This window comes from Aedes aegypti, chromosome 1, assembly GCF_002204515.2.
Source record: "Aedes aegypti strain LVP_AGWG chromosome 1, AaegL5.0 Primary Assembly, whole genome shotgun sequence".
NCBI lineage: Eukaryota > Metazoa > Arthropoda > Insecta > Diptera > Culicidae > Aedes > Aedes aegypti.
This window is the reverse complement of record NC_035107.1, coordinates 101,747,640-101,761,188: the sequence shown is the minus strand read 5'-3', so window position 1 is coordinate 101,761,188 and position 13,549 is coordinate 101,747,640.

Genomic DNA, 13,549 nt, shown 5'->3' with positions numbered 1-13,549 from the left:
GTCCATCGTTGGCAGAAGTGCAAAGTCATTATAGATATCTCGCGTTCAGTATCATAAGGGCGTAACTCGTAACATCGTTCTTGAGGCTCAACAATGCAATATATGGTCCACAAAGAGCTCCTGAGGTCGATGAGCTGACAATTTTGGATGTAGTGTTTACTGGATGCTGGACAAAAATCATCGAAAAAAAAACTATGCAAAACTTATCAAAAGTATTCAGTTTCGTTTGCTGACAAATTCACAGAGGAATTTGAACTTGATGGAACGGATGTGGATCATGAACACATTCGTACTCTCCAAGTTATGGTACATCGCACAAGTTTTCCAGCCAAAGAATTGCCATTTGGCAAAAATAAAAAGCATGGTTGGCAATTTTCTTTGGAGCGGATCTGTCTTCAAAGTTGCTAGGAATCAATTGTACCTAAATAACAATAGGGGCGGCCTGCGTTTGGTCGTCCCAGAATCCAAATGTAAAGCTTTGTTTGTAAGAAACATATTACAACAACAATATGATGCTGCTGAGGAATATTTATTGGATTTTCCGAATAATGGGCGTCTTACCAGAAATGCAAAAGAATGGATTGCAGCCGCGCGGTTGATGGACCAGGAAGGTAATGCAGGAGCCGAATCTTCAAAGCAACTATACTTCAAATTCCTCAAGAGTGACGATATTCAAGTCAAGGCGGAGGTTGATTATCCGGATGAAAATTGGCTAATACTTTGGAAAAATGTCAGCTACAAGTTTCTCTGTTCTGAGGATAGATCGAACATGTTTTTACTGCTAAATGATGTGGAGTTATTGGATTTCAATAATGGAAGAATTACCGATACAATTGTGATAGCTGTGATTCAAACAAGCACCGCAATTAGGAGTGCAGCAGAACCGAAGAAATCCGAGACTGGATAGAAAAAATGTTGAGGAATAAGATGAAAGTGAACTTTTCAAATGAGTTTTTGAGCAGGGACTTTAACGAGAATGAAGCCCAGCAAAAAGCTACATTGTGATGGTGAAGTCTAAAACAAGCAGTTTATTTTGTTTTCAAAGAGGAATTCGAGAGATTCGGTGGGCGAACAGGAAACTTTTTAAAATGCATTTCGAAAACTATATGAAAATATGTTAGATTTAGTTGATAGACACCCAAAAAAACACCCGTTACCATATTTTCCAACAAATGAATAATTAAACGAAACGTCATTTTATCAATTTACTTAAAAGCTATTCTAATGTTTTGTAACATTGAACTCATGGTAAATGTCGTTATGTATCATTACAATAGAATTTTGAAAAAAAAACACTAAATTCTCACAAAAAAAAAAGAATTTTGATTATCAAGGCATTAATTAAAATTTATTGTTTTTATATTTTCCCCAAGATTGTCCCTAATCTTTTATTTTGCTCGATTATGCGTAGTGAATTCTCGCAGAAAATAATTTCGAAAACTATTGAACTATTGAATCCACAGTTACCTGAAATCTGATCGAAGACTTTTGCTCGATTATTTCTTAGATACTTTAAAGTATAGCGCAGAAGACACCAAAGCGATTTATGGTGCGGGTATCTTCAAAAGTTTTCACAACTTTCATCATTATTTTCACACAGTTCGACCAAAATGGGCCATTTTAAATCATTGACCTGTAACTCCCAAAATAATGGCTATTCGTTGCACTTGTTTATTTCACGATAATAATTTTAGTAGTTATTCTATTATTTCAATTATTTTTCTTGGAATTCAACCATTAAAGATAAGCAAACCTTATAATTAACATTCCCAATTCACTTATAACAAGATAAAAGTGTAATTTGATTGCATTTCTCACCCCCAGTAAAATGTTTTGGAACAGTAGAAACATAAAAAAAATTATTTATATTACAGAAACAATTATGAAACTACGGTAAGAATTGGGAATGTTTCAACTATGTTTTCCATTTTTTTATGTGATTTTATTTCAAAAGAGAAATAAACTTTTGGTTTTGAGTACTTTCGAAAACTAAGCCGCACCCTACTGACCACCCAACCAACGCAACGTAATGCTGCATTTGCGTGATCGCGATTGCAATCGGGTGGTACAGAGCAACTGCACTCAAGAGATATTAAGGAGTATTTAAAATGCAACCATCGTCGACGTCGTCGACGACGTCGATGATTGCTCATTACGATTGATTTTGAGGATTGCAGCAGCAGCCTTTGGATGCCGCCGCTGCCGCCAATGGAACCTACTCCAGATGATTGGTGGGCAATTTGTAGGTCTTGGGTATTGCTACACAGCCAACAGCGGTACAGATCAGGCTTAATGGCAACAATCAGGGTACCCTGGGGGTAGACCTAATCATTATGCGTTTCTGCAGGGTGAGGTGTCCTGACAGTTGATGTTACGCACTTGATAATTTTCAGTGTAATTTGTTAAACGGTACCCATACAGAATTGATTATAGTTTGTTTTGCGTGTCGAGTTGATAACGTAGTCTTGAGTAATTGATGCAAATAAACAGTTCCTCTTCAGGCGATTTTTGAGACTAGGCAACAAGGTGCAATGAGTGATCAAAATTATTTGCTTTTCAGACAAATTGCAAGCGACGTTTCTAGCGGAACTCATAAAAACGACAGTTATTATTTCTTATTATACCTGTAGCAAGAGTTTACTGGAATTTATTTATTTTTTACATCCTCATTGAGAAACTTCTAGAGAGCAGCTAATCATTCAAGGCTGAAATATTTAACAAATGTTTTTAGTTTGCATATATTCCTGCCAACTGGAAAAATGCCAAGGTTGTATCAATCCCGAGTAAAGCTTTTTGTACAAGGATGAGCTATCTTTATGTTGACTTGAATAAAATTTCAGGATTTTTAAAAGTGCTCAAAGAGCATTGCTCATGTAACCCCATCGACGTAATTACAACGACTACTCATGTATGCAATAACGAATATGAACAAGCAATGATGACGTGCATTGTATACATAATAATATGAGATAAAGAAAAACAAAAACTAAACTAACAAGGATTCTGCGCATTACAAGTGCACTTGCAGTATTCATTATTTGCACTGTTTCGTCAAATCTTTCCTTCCGTTACTTTGTTGCTGTCTCTTTCGCTTCAGCGAAGACAAAAACACTTATCGTGAATTTTCCATTGCATTACGGTAATGGTTGATAATTTGCCGCGATTTCCTAGGCAGTTGACAAAAAAAACAAACCACGAAGACAAAATCCTGACAAACAATACAAACTATGTAGATAGGTACTTTGAAGCTGCTCCACACGCTGTGCTGCACAGTGGCGCATTGTCGGACATAACCTCAAAAATTTAAGTTGTTTAAATTGTTCGTTAATATTTTTGAATGACCTTTCCCCAAATATATTGAATGCTCGAGTTTATATTGAATTGGTAATATCATCTAAATTGAAGACAAGTCATTAAAATTTGATTGGTTTTTAATTTCATCAACTACGGTATATAGTACCTGCTTCAAACAACTGTATATCAACGAAATCTCAACCAATTTAATCTCACCAGGCTCTTTTTGAAAATAAATGGTATAAAATATCTCATTGAAATTTTGGAAACTTCCAATACTTTGCTCGTTTACTGTGAAAAAGTTCGGGAAAATTAAACACTCGGAGCTAGGCATCAAATAATCCATAATTTCATATGACCAAGCATGTAATTATTCATCAAATTAAGCGTTTTCTCTGAATGTAAATCATTGTTTTCTGTCTATTACACGTTAATCATTCATAGCATTTTCCCGGCAGATCGGCACCCTAATCCTCCTGTTTGGACCAAAAATCTAACACTCGATCTTTAATTTATTTATTTTTTCATGAAATTACTTTAAAAAAGTATACAAGCTAGTAAAATTCCATTTTCAATCAATTCAAGGCACTTCTAAGATTTCGTCCAATATTTGGACGAAAGCGCGCCACTGTGTGCTGTGTGATTAGGAGAGAAATGAGCGCGTTCATTTCTTCCACGATTGTGTCTGACATCGACCGTTATTATAACTGGAGCAAATGCGCCACTTGCACGCTCCGCACCGGGAGGGATGCTGCAGGAACCTAGGAACAGTTGCAGCACAGGCTTCCGAACAGAGCAGGAAAAGAAATGCTCTCACTTGCAGTGGTACCAAGCAAGCCCCATAGCAAATGACCACAGAGAGGTTGCTGGGCGTGGTTCAAATCACAAGTGCAGCGCATTCCAAAGAAACTAGCTGGTTGGGGGGTATTGGCGAGGAAGCGAGGAAAATTGCTCTGGAAAAAAATCTTATTATTTTATAAGGGTTTTAGATAGGAACTACTGGTACCATTAAGCCCACTAGCAGTTGTATGTTTGGATAGAGTATTTCCAGCTCAAATCGCAAATCATGCAGACGCTATTTTTCCTAACTGAATTAAGCTTTCTGCATGTATTATTAGTAATCGGATATAACATTCCCCATTATTATTTTTTTGCATTTCCTTAACTACGTGTAGAAAAGGGCTTATCAAAATAAAACTTTTTTTTTATTTGGAAATTTGGAACTCAAAAACGGTATAATTCATGTCTTTGAAGAAGCTATATACAATTGCAAGGACTATTGGGGAAAATACACTGAGAGAAACCATCATAATGAATATATGTTAGATTGCATTAAAACGCCGATTTTCTAAATACCTCACCCCCATTATTTTTTTATATTTTTTTGTGCAGAAAGCAAAAATCTTACCGTAAGTTTGGCCATAAAGCTTGCATACATTTTTGATAATTTGACACATTTCAAATGTGATTCATAGTATTCAAATTTGTGTTGTGCTTTTCTTCGTTTGATGCTCTATTCACCAGACTTGACTATGTTGCACAGTGTTGTCGAGAACTTATGCTTTCTATAAGTTCTATCCTATAAAACTGGGCCTCCTTTAGCCAAGTGGATCTTTTTGTTATGGAAATTTCCTTGACTTCCCTGGCTATAGAATATCATTGTGCTTGCCATACGATATACGAATGCGATCAAATCTTTTTCTTGTCTCAAATTGATTTTTCTAGCGTGTCTTTTTCAAACTAAACTAAACAAAGTCGCAATTATTTCAGAAATCAATGAAGCTCAATAAGCGAGTCAATTTAGTCTAATCAATTTACTTTGAAATATCAAAAATTCCACATAAAAATGTCTTATTTGTGGCCCACACTAAAAATAAGATTTTCAAAACTTAAAGTCAAGCACTTCTACAGTTGTGAATTGCGAGCTACCTTGACCAAATTTGCCATTTTATCATTCATATCCCAAAACAAAAAAATCCCGGATCAACCAGGAATCAAACCTTCAGAATGGCATGTTCAACGAATGAACCTATATTTAAAAAGTGGCAGAAACACTCGTGACTTTGATTCCTCATAGAATCTGATCAGACATTTCTCTAAGACATTTTTGATAATTTCTTGTGACATCACGACAAGTATCGCTGTATTGTTTTATCATGATTTTCTCTAAGATTTAAATGATCAATTAATTCAGGTATTACGTTAAAGATTGTTTCAAGAGTTTATCAACATTTATTGATTTTCTACAGTATGTATGTATGTATGTAGGTAGCCACCATCCTTGCTTGAGTCTTGCTCTGCTTGCGGTTCCACTCAACAGTGAGGTCAAATTTCATTACCAACCTGATTTCAACATACTGCTGTATGAAGGGCCAAAAAGGGGGTGGCGGACCCGTAAGCAGAGACACTTACGTGAAACCCAACAGTATGATCAACAGACGGAGTATTGGAATTTGCAGTACTTGTCGAGCTTTCCACGGGATGGTCAACTCAACTCAAGAAATGTACCTGGAATGTCTTCAGAGATATAAACGTAACTCATTCCATCAAATATTTCTTAACATCTTTTCTTTCAGATTGTTTTCCTAAAAAGTCCCATTTCCTCCAGGAATTTATTCAAGTATTCTTCCATTGATTTCCTTAGGACTTCCTCAGGACTTTCTCTCGTTTAAACCATCTTCCAGCATGCAACCAGTAATTTCTCCAGAGATGCTTCCAGGGTTTTTTTTTTAATTTGGAAATAGCTCCAGAGATTCTTTGCATAATTTCCAAGGGAAGTTTTGAAAGATTTTTTCCAGCAATGTCTCAAAGGAAATGTCAAGGAAATTTGTAAGAAACTTTTATTTTTGACAACATCCGGAAGAATATTACTTTGATGATGAAATTCCTTTTGAGAAAGTCTAAGAGAATTCAATTGATAAATTTCTCAAAAAATTAAACAATATATTCTTCTTGAAACTTCTTGAAAACACCAGGTAGAATGTCTGAAGAAATTTGTGTAGGTATAATCGAATGAATTGCTGGAATATTTGATGTAGTACAGTGAAACCTCCATGAGTCGATATTGAAGGGACCATCGACTCATGGAAATATCGAGTCATGGAACAGTAATCCTTTGGAAAGCTGTTTCTAGGGACCATCATAGTAATCATGAAATTTCGTTTCTAGTATGGTTCCATAAGTCGATATGGAGTCATGGAACATCGACTCATGGAGGTATTACTGTAAAACCTTAAAGGCAGTTTTGAAAAATTAACGGAGATTTTACTTGAGAAATCGCTCGAGGAATGTTAGGAAGAGCTGTACGAGTAACATTTCGATTCAACGCTGGAAGAATTCATAGAGAAAATTCCGGAGAAACATTATGCGAAATCCTCGGAATAGTTCTTACTAGATTCCCTCAAATAAGTCCTGGATAAATTTTTGGAATAATTCTTAAAAGTAATCAAGTATGAATTCTTAGAGGGATCCATCTGAAAATGCCTGGAACAATAACTGGAAAAAATCAGGGTTGGAATTCTCGTGGAATGTGTTTGAAATTCCCTCGAAGAATTTATTCAAAAACTCAGAAATAAAACAATATGGTTTCTTAAAGAAAGGTATCATTAGAACACGGTGTCTTTGTGGAGTAACTTTATTACAAAAAAATAGGTAAGTCTGAAATTTCGAACTAAAAACAATTAGACTTTGCTCTTTAATTTGCGACCAAAATCAAAATAATCGGTCGGGGGGTCCAGAACATTTTTTTTATTTTGTGTGAAGTATTCATGGATATGTGTTTTTTTTTACCGACACACATTGCGTTGAACATAGATACGGGACAAACTGCAAGATCAAACCATTTGAACACCTTGGCTTGCAAGGCAAAGTTGTTCTTGCTCAAAAGAGCTGTAATAAGCATTTATGACATATGATATACGCATAATTGCAAAACTGTCTCAAACGTCATTTTAGTTATTGTTCACGAAAAACCTTGAAAATCGCACTTAAATTGGTCATAACGATGTAAGAAGTTATTAGGAAATAATTTTAATAGGTGAAGATGCATCGATAACAAACCTTGAATTTTCAAGAGCTTGTTTGTAGATTTGTATCTTGAGAACCTCACAACCTTTTGCGTTGAACATTTTATTGATTAGTCGCCACCAGCGAGTGATCAGTGAGTTACCGGTTGTCTGCTTCTCTAGACTTGTGCTTTTGAAAATTCGAGGTTTGGCTTCTATGTATATCCACCCTTAAAACCATTGATAACCGAGTGTGTAGCTCGTTGTTATTAAGCAGATAAACGGACCAAAATAAAAAAAACTCTCACCGCTGGGAGACAGAGGAGGATCTTCTCTTCGTCGTAGCATTGTGAAATAAAGTGTAAATCTATTCGTTTGCTCAGTAATAACAAGCTATGGCTTTTAGGACGAGATCATAAATTATGCGAGATTTCTCTTTTTACTCGTTCCAAAAGTGACTTATCCGCCTTTCAAACAACACAATTTCAGTTATTCGAATTAACTAGTAGAGGGCTTCGCATGTGATAAACCTTGTTATAAGGCATGTAATATACTTGCCCCATGGTGCTGAAAAATACGCTAATTTGGATGGTATTTGAGAAGTTTCAAATCTTATATTTTTTATGTTACTTTCTTTATGGCACAGTGCTTATGAAAAGATCAGAAACTAACATCATGAGGCTAAAATGGGTTTGGGATTTTTGTACTTGTTTGCAGTACTATAACCCCATATTAACCCCTCTACCGGCAGCTTCATTTTTTTCAAAATATTCAAATCGCGATAACTTTTTTGTTTCTCAATATTTTTGAAAAAAAAAATCCACAACTTCTCAAAAAACTCTCTTATTTTCAGAATCTGTATCGGTTGGTCATCTATATTCGGAGATATTCCAAAATTCCTTGGGGGACCGACGCATAGCCATAACTCTCGTAATTATCTCTGGCTACAGATTTTTTCTCATATTCGGTTATTCGCTTTTCAAAACTAAACTTTGATGAAAGTCTATTGTGAAGAAATTAAACAAATCGGTGTAACTGTTTACGAGCAATGAGCTTTTATGTTTTTGGTACCACTCTAGCCGTAACGAAATCTTGAAAACTTCTTTAAACATCATATTGAAATTTTATATGGGAAGTGTCGGTCCCCCAAGGAACACCGAAATATTTTTGAAACCAGTTGACCAATGGTCAATACCGACATAGATTCCAAAAGTAGAAGAGTTTTTTGAGAAGTTGTGAAAAAAATGTGGAAAAATATAGAGAAACAAAAAAGTTATCGCGATTCAAATATATTTTTGTGCTGAAAAAATGAAGCTGCCGGTAGAGGGGTTAAGCTAAATAATAGCAAACAAACTCATGAATATCTCTTCTGCTATCTGTCGAATTGAATTTCTCTCTTCAGCAAATTTCTTTATTATAGTTTCATGAATGAGCTTTTACAATGGGATAATAAGTTTGTACTTACATTACAGTACAAGCGTGTTTGGAACATACCTCAAAATTTCTTCATAGTAATTTCCATATAAACCTACATTGTCTTTGGGCCACCTTAAATCACCACCTAGAAAGCTGCGAATTTCACAGAACACTATTTTTATAGTAAGGAACATATGTGGGATTGAATTCTCAAACATTTTTTTAATTTTGAACCACCCTAATGTACATAAACACATAAATAGGCAAATTCAAACATATGTGAAAGTCTCTCGAAATCAAACAAAAAAAAAATTACTCTGGACCCCCCGACCGATTATTTTGGTTTTAGCAGCAAATGAACGCGAGAAACCTAGACTTTATTGTGGAGAAGTTTCAGACTTACCTATTTTTTTGTAATAAACTTGTTCTACGAAACACACCGTGAGAAGATCAACGGGAGAATTTGGTGGAACAATTAGTGAAAAAATATTTGACGAAAATCCTGTCATAGTTTCGGGATAAATTTTTAGAGTAATCTCGCCGAAACTGTAAAGACTGGAATGCACAAAAATTGGTCGAATTTCAAATTGATGTGCTTCTATTGAAAATGCATTAGGAAAATCTTGAAATGTTGCATTTGAAAGTTGAGTGTATATTAGAGTGGTTCGAAAAATCGTTTTTATTCCACACCGCTCATGCAATTCAAGATCAAGTTCTGAGTGTCCTCCCAAAAGTTGAGCTCATTCGGATGAAAATTGAGACTGCACAAGCCCTTCAAAGTTTATATGGGAATTACTATGGGAAATGCAAGCAAATCATTCAATTGGTCATAGTGTTTGCCCATGTGCTCTTGGTGATTAGAGCTACGCTGATAATGTAAGATACAATCATCATCTACAACTTTGCTGAAGACTGTTTTCAAATCGGACGGCTCAGTAATTAGTTATTGATTTTTATGTGAATTGAATGAGCGGTGTGGAACAAAAACGATTTTTTGAACCACTCTAGTGTATATATAATGCTTGGTATGATGGGTGTTCTCCTTTATCTAGCAGCTTCCGGGAAGGTTATAATTTTCAAAACTATCAAACTATCGAAATTCTCGAAACAATACATCGTCTGGCATGCCATATGCTCGTGTGGGCTAAAATGTGACATTTTCATCACTACGAGAAGCATCAATTAAGAGATCTACGTCTAGGAGTGCCACTATGGGAAAAAGTCAGTCGAGTGGTACGATGCGACCAACGTGGATTTGGTATCCAAAGATCACAACTCTCTCAACAGTCCAGAACTCCGCCCTATCGGACGGTATTGGACTTTGATCAGATGGAATTTAAAAAAAAAAACTAATAAATCTATGGAAATCGAGCAGCAGTTAAACTGGCGTTCAACGTCGAATAAGGTCGATGGAACCACTGTGTAAAATTTTATGGAAGGGGTTAACTTGAAGGTACTGCAGTTCGGATTTCGCAAACCAAAATAATAAACGAACATTTTTTCCTTTAAACATATGAAATAAGCTACCGAAAAAAATAAGAAGGTTTTTAATCATAAATTTAGACTGAAGGATACGATTTTTTTGTCGACCAATTTTTGCGCGATCCAGTCTTTAATATCCTGGAGCAAATTCTGGAGAAATTTCTCTAAGCATTCCTTGAAAAAGCACTGGAAGATTTTCTAAGAGAATTTTAGGATACTAATCTATGGGATATTCTGAAGAAGCCCTTGAAATTATTTGTGAAGACATCTCAGTAAAACTCTTTAGAAGACTTCCTGATTACTTTTATCTAGGAGTATTTGTTAAAATCTCTGAGAAAAACCTCTAGAATTTTGCACTATTTTTTTTGCACTAGAGACCATTTTGGTTCAAATAGAGACTTCAAAGACTTTAGAAACTTTCCAAGAAAAAAGTGAGCAACTAAAAAGAGATCTGAGAATGTATATCTTGTAGCAGCATTCACGTAATCCTTGGTAACATTGATCAACTTTTGGATATTTATTAAATATTTCATTTAAAAAGAAAAAAAAATCAATAAAAATATATGTCATACAAAATATTTTTATATTTTGAAACCTCCTGAGAAGCAGAACTCAAAAATGGTATTCGAATCTTTCAAAAGATATCGTGAAAAACGTGAATTGCTAGATGCTGTATTAAATCAATTTTTATAAAACCTTCGATTTTTTTTATTTTAAATAGTTGAAGTCCTTGACTTTGTTGATCAATGCCAGTAATTGTTAATAAGTAATCAATGCAAAAAGTTAAGTAATGTCAGCCAACGTTAGTTTTGGAAGTAAATTAATTCAATCACATACATTTTGCAACAATATTTCGCTGAAAACGTAATCAGCTTCGATCGACGAAAATGCCAAGAAACCCATTTCGAATAGTGACACAAAACTTGTAGTAAGTTAAACTCTCTTTTTCCGGCGTGGTGAAATGACCGAGAGGTATCAGACGCGGCTCCCACTTGCTACACCAGGGTTCGAATCCCGGTCAATATTTGACAACTTTTTGCTAACTTCTCATCTTGGTTCTATCGATTGTTAGACCTAGATTTTTAGCAGTCATCAGCTGGTTATAATCGTTGAAATGATGTAACTGTACACCATATTTGCAACTGGACTGATGTGCAGCAAAAACAGATGTGATACTTTAATTTATTTTTTCTGCAGTCTTAATGAAAATGAAATTTGCTTGTCACGTTATGACTGAATTAGACATAAAACGTATGCTTGAAGATGCATTGTAAAGTTACATGTAATTTTACATGATAAAGGACACGAAACGATGGCACTCTGCTCGACATTCCCTGAACTCGACACAAACAAACGTGAAATTTAACAGAAATTTGCGTCATTCGGTTCAAAGATGTAAAACTACAGGGACATGGAGGTCTTTAATTTGTCTTTGGTATGTGTTTGTATGACTGTATGCTTCCCTCACTGTCATCAGACTGTCAGCGACGAACCAGCCACGTTCTGAGCTGAAAGCTTCATCAATAAAGATAATAATAATAGCTGTCATCGGACGGCCAGACAATGACAGAGAATTTTTCCATATTCTCTTTCACTATTCTTTCACACCTGTGACGGAATCGCAAACTTGATTACTTTTAGGTTATTATCTAATATAATTGTAATCATAGAATCATGTAACGATATGCTCTTACAAACACATTTACTTCCCGATATTCTCCAAAATGATATAGAAATTTGAATAGCCAAACAACATTAAAATTGGGATGGACCTGGTGTAGGGGTTAAAACACACGCCTCTTACGCCGAGGACCTGGGATCGAATCCCATCCCCGAGATAGCCACTAAAAAACTCAGAAGTGACGACTTCCTTCGGAAGGGAAGTAAAGCCGTTGGTCCCGAGATGAACTAGCCCAGGGATAAAAATCTCGGTAATAAAGATAGAAGAAAAAAACATTAAAATTGCACTCGTGAGAGCTCCGTCAAGTCGAAATCTAAATTTTTCATATAACCGTGTCCCAGGCTAGTGAGCACATGTAATATAGCTTCGACTAGCGATAGTAATAAGACTCGTTTCGTCAGTGTCGCAAGCCGGTTACTATACTTAACAGTCCTGGTGACAGTACAAACATGGATATGGGAAAGGATGTATATGGGAGGGGCCCAGAGAGTAGTAGTGGTAAACGCCCAGCTATTCAGCAAGACCAAACTGAGGACCGTAGGTTCAAATCTCACCGATCGAGAATATTTTCGTAATAGAAATGTTCTTTTCTTCCCAGGACATAGAGTTTCATGCTTGTTGTACATAAAATGCAAAAATGGTTAATTGACAAAAAGCTCTTAGTTTATAACTATGGAAATGATTCATTATGCTATTTACTGTCCATGTGTTTTTTTTAAGAGTCTTTATAATTTCATTAAACTTTTTCGAAGACATGATTTCAAATGGTAAAAATCCATTTGTTCAAAACGTAGTCAAAAAAGGTTATAAAAGTTTCGATGGCAAATATCATATCGGATAGCTTTTTAAACCTGCACAAAGATTCATTCAAATCAGAAAAAAAACAGCATCTACGTAATTTGCGTTTTGAGCTGGAATTAACCCTCACACACATCTAATCAGAGGGCATAGCCATGTGAGTGGACTACAGTATAAAATTACAGGTGTTCCGCCGAGAAACGGCCGGTGGACTGCACTTCCGAAGAACTGAAGGCCAGCGTACGGAGGCTGTTTGCGAGGAACTGCTAGTTTAAATAGCCAACTGTGTGGACTTCTCCGCAGCAGAAACGACGTATTGAGACCACATACCGGAGGGCGGTTAGTTACTTTGTGCTCCCTTTCGAGCTGAAAGGAACCGAAGACGAGGAGGGTAAGCGCGTAATAATGGCGTTGATGATGTTGCTACTGGTGGTTGGGTCCACTCTTTACAGCAGCAGCTGAACGGTTCAGGTCATGTGCTTCCGTGGAAAAAAATGTCTTCTGGCACTATGACGGCACGCGGCCTCAATTGCATGTAATTTGCTTCCGTTTGTTTATGAAAGGTATTTGCCCTCGGAGGGTTTCCTCCACGAAACACGGTTTTAAAATTTGAAGAAATTATAGACTTTGTGGTTCAGTTCAAAAGGTCGACTTTCATATCGTACGCATGGATTTCCTTTTAATGATTTAGTATTTTGATAGAAGCACTGTGTTGAGAATTTAAAATGCTTTAAGCATTTATGCAATTAAGGGTTTCGGTACGCGCTGGACTCCTAGATGAACAGGGGCCACGAAATCCTGGGGAATACAAAATTTTTGGTTTAATGTGGTATTCATAATAAAATATACTTTCTTTTTATTTTTCCTTAGCCAG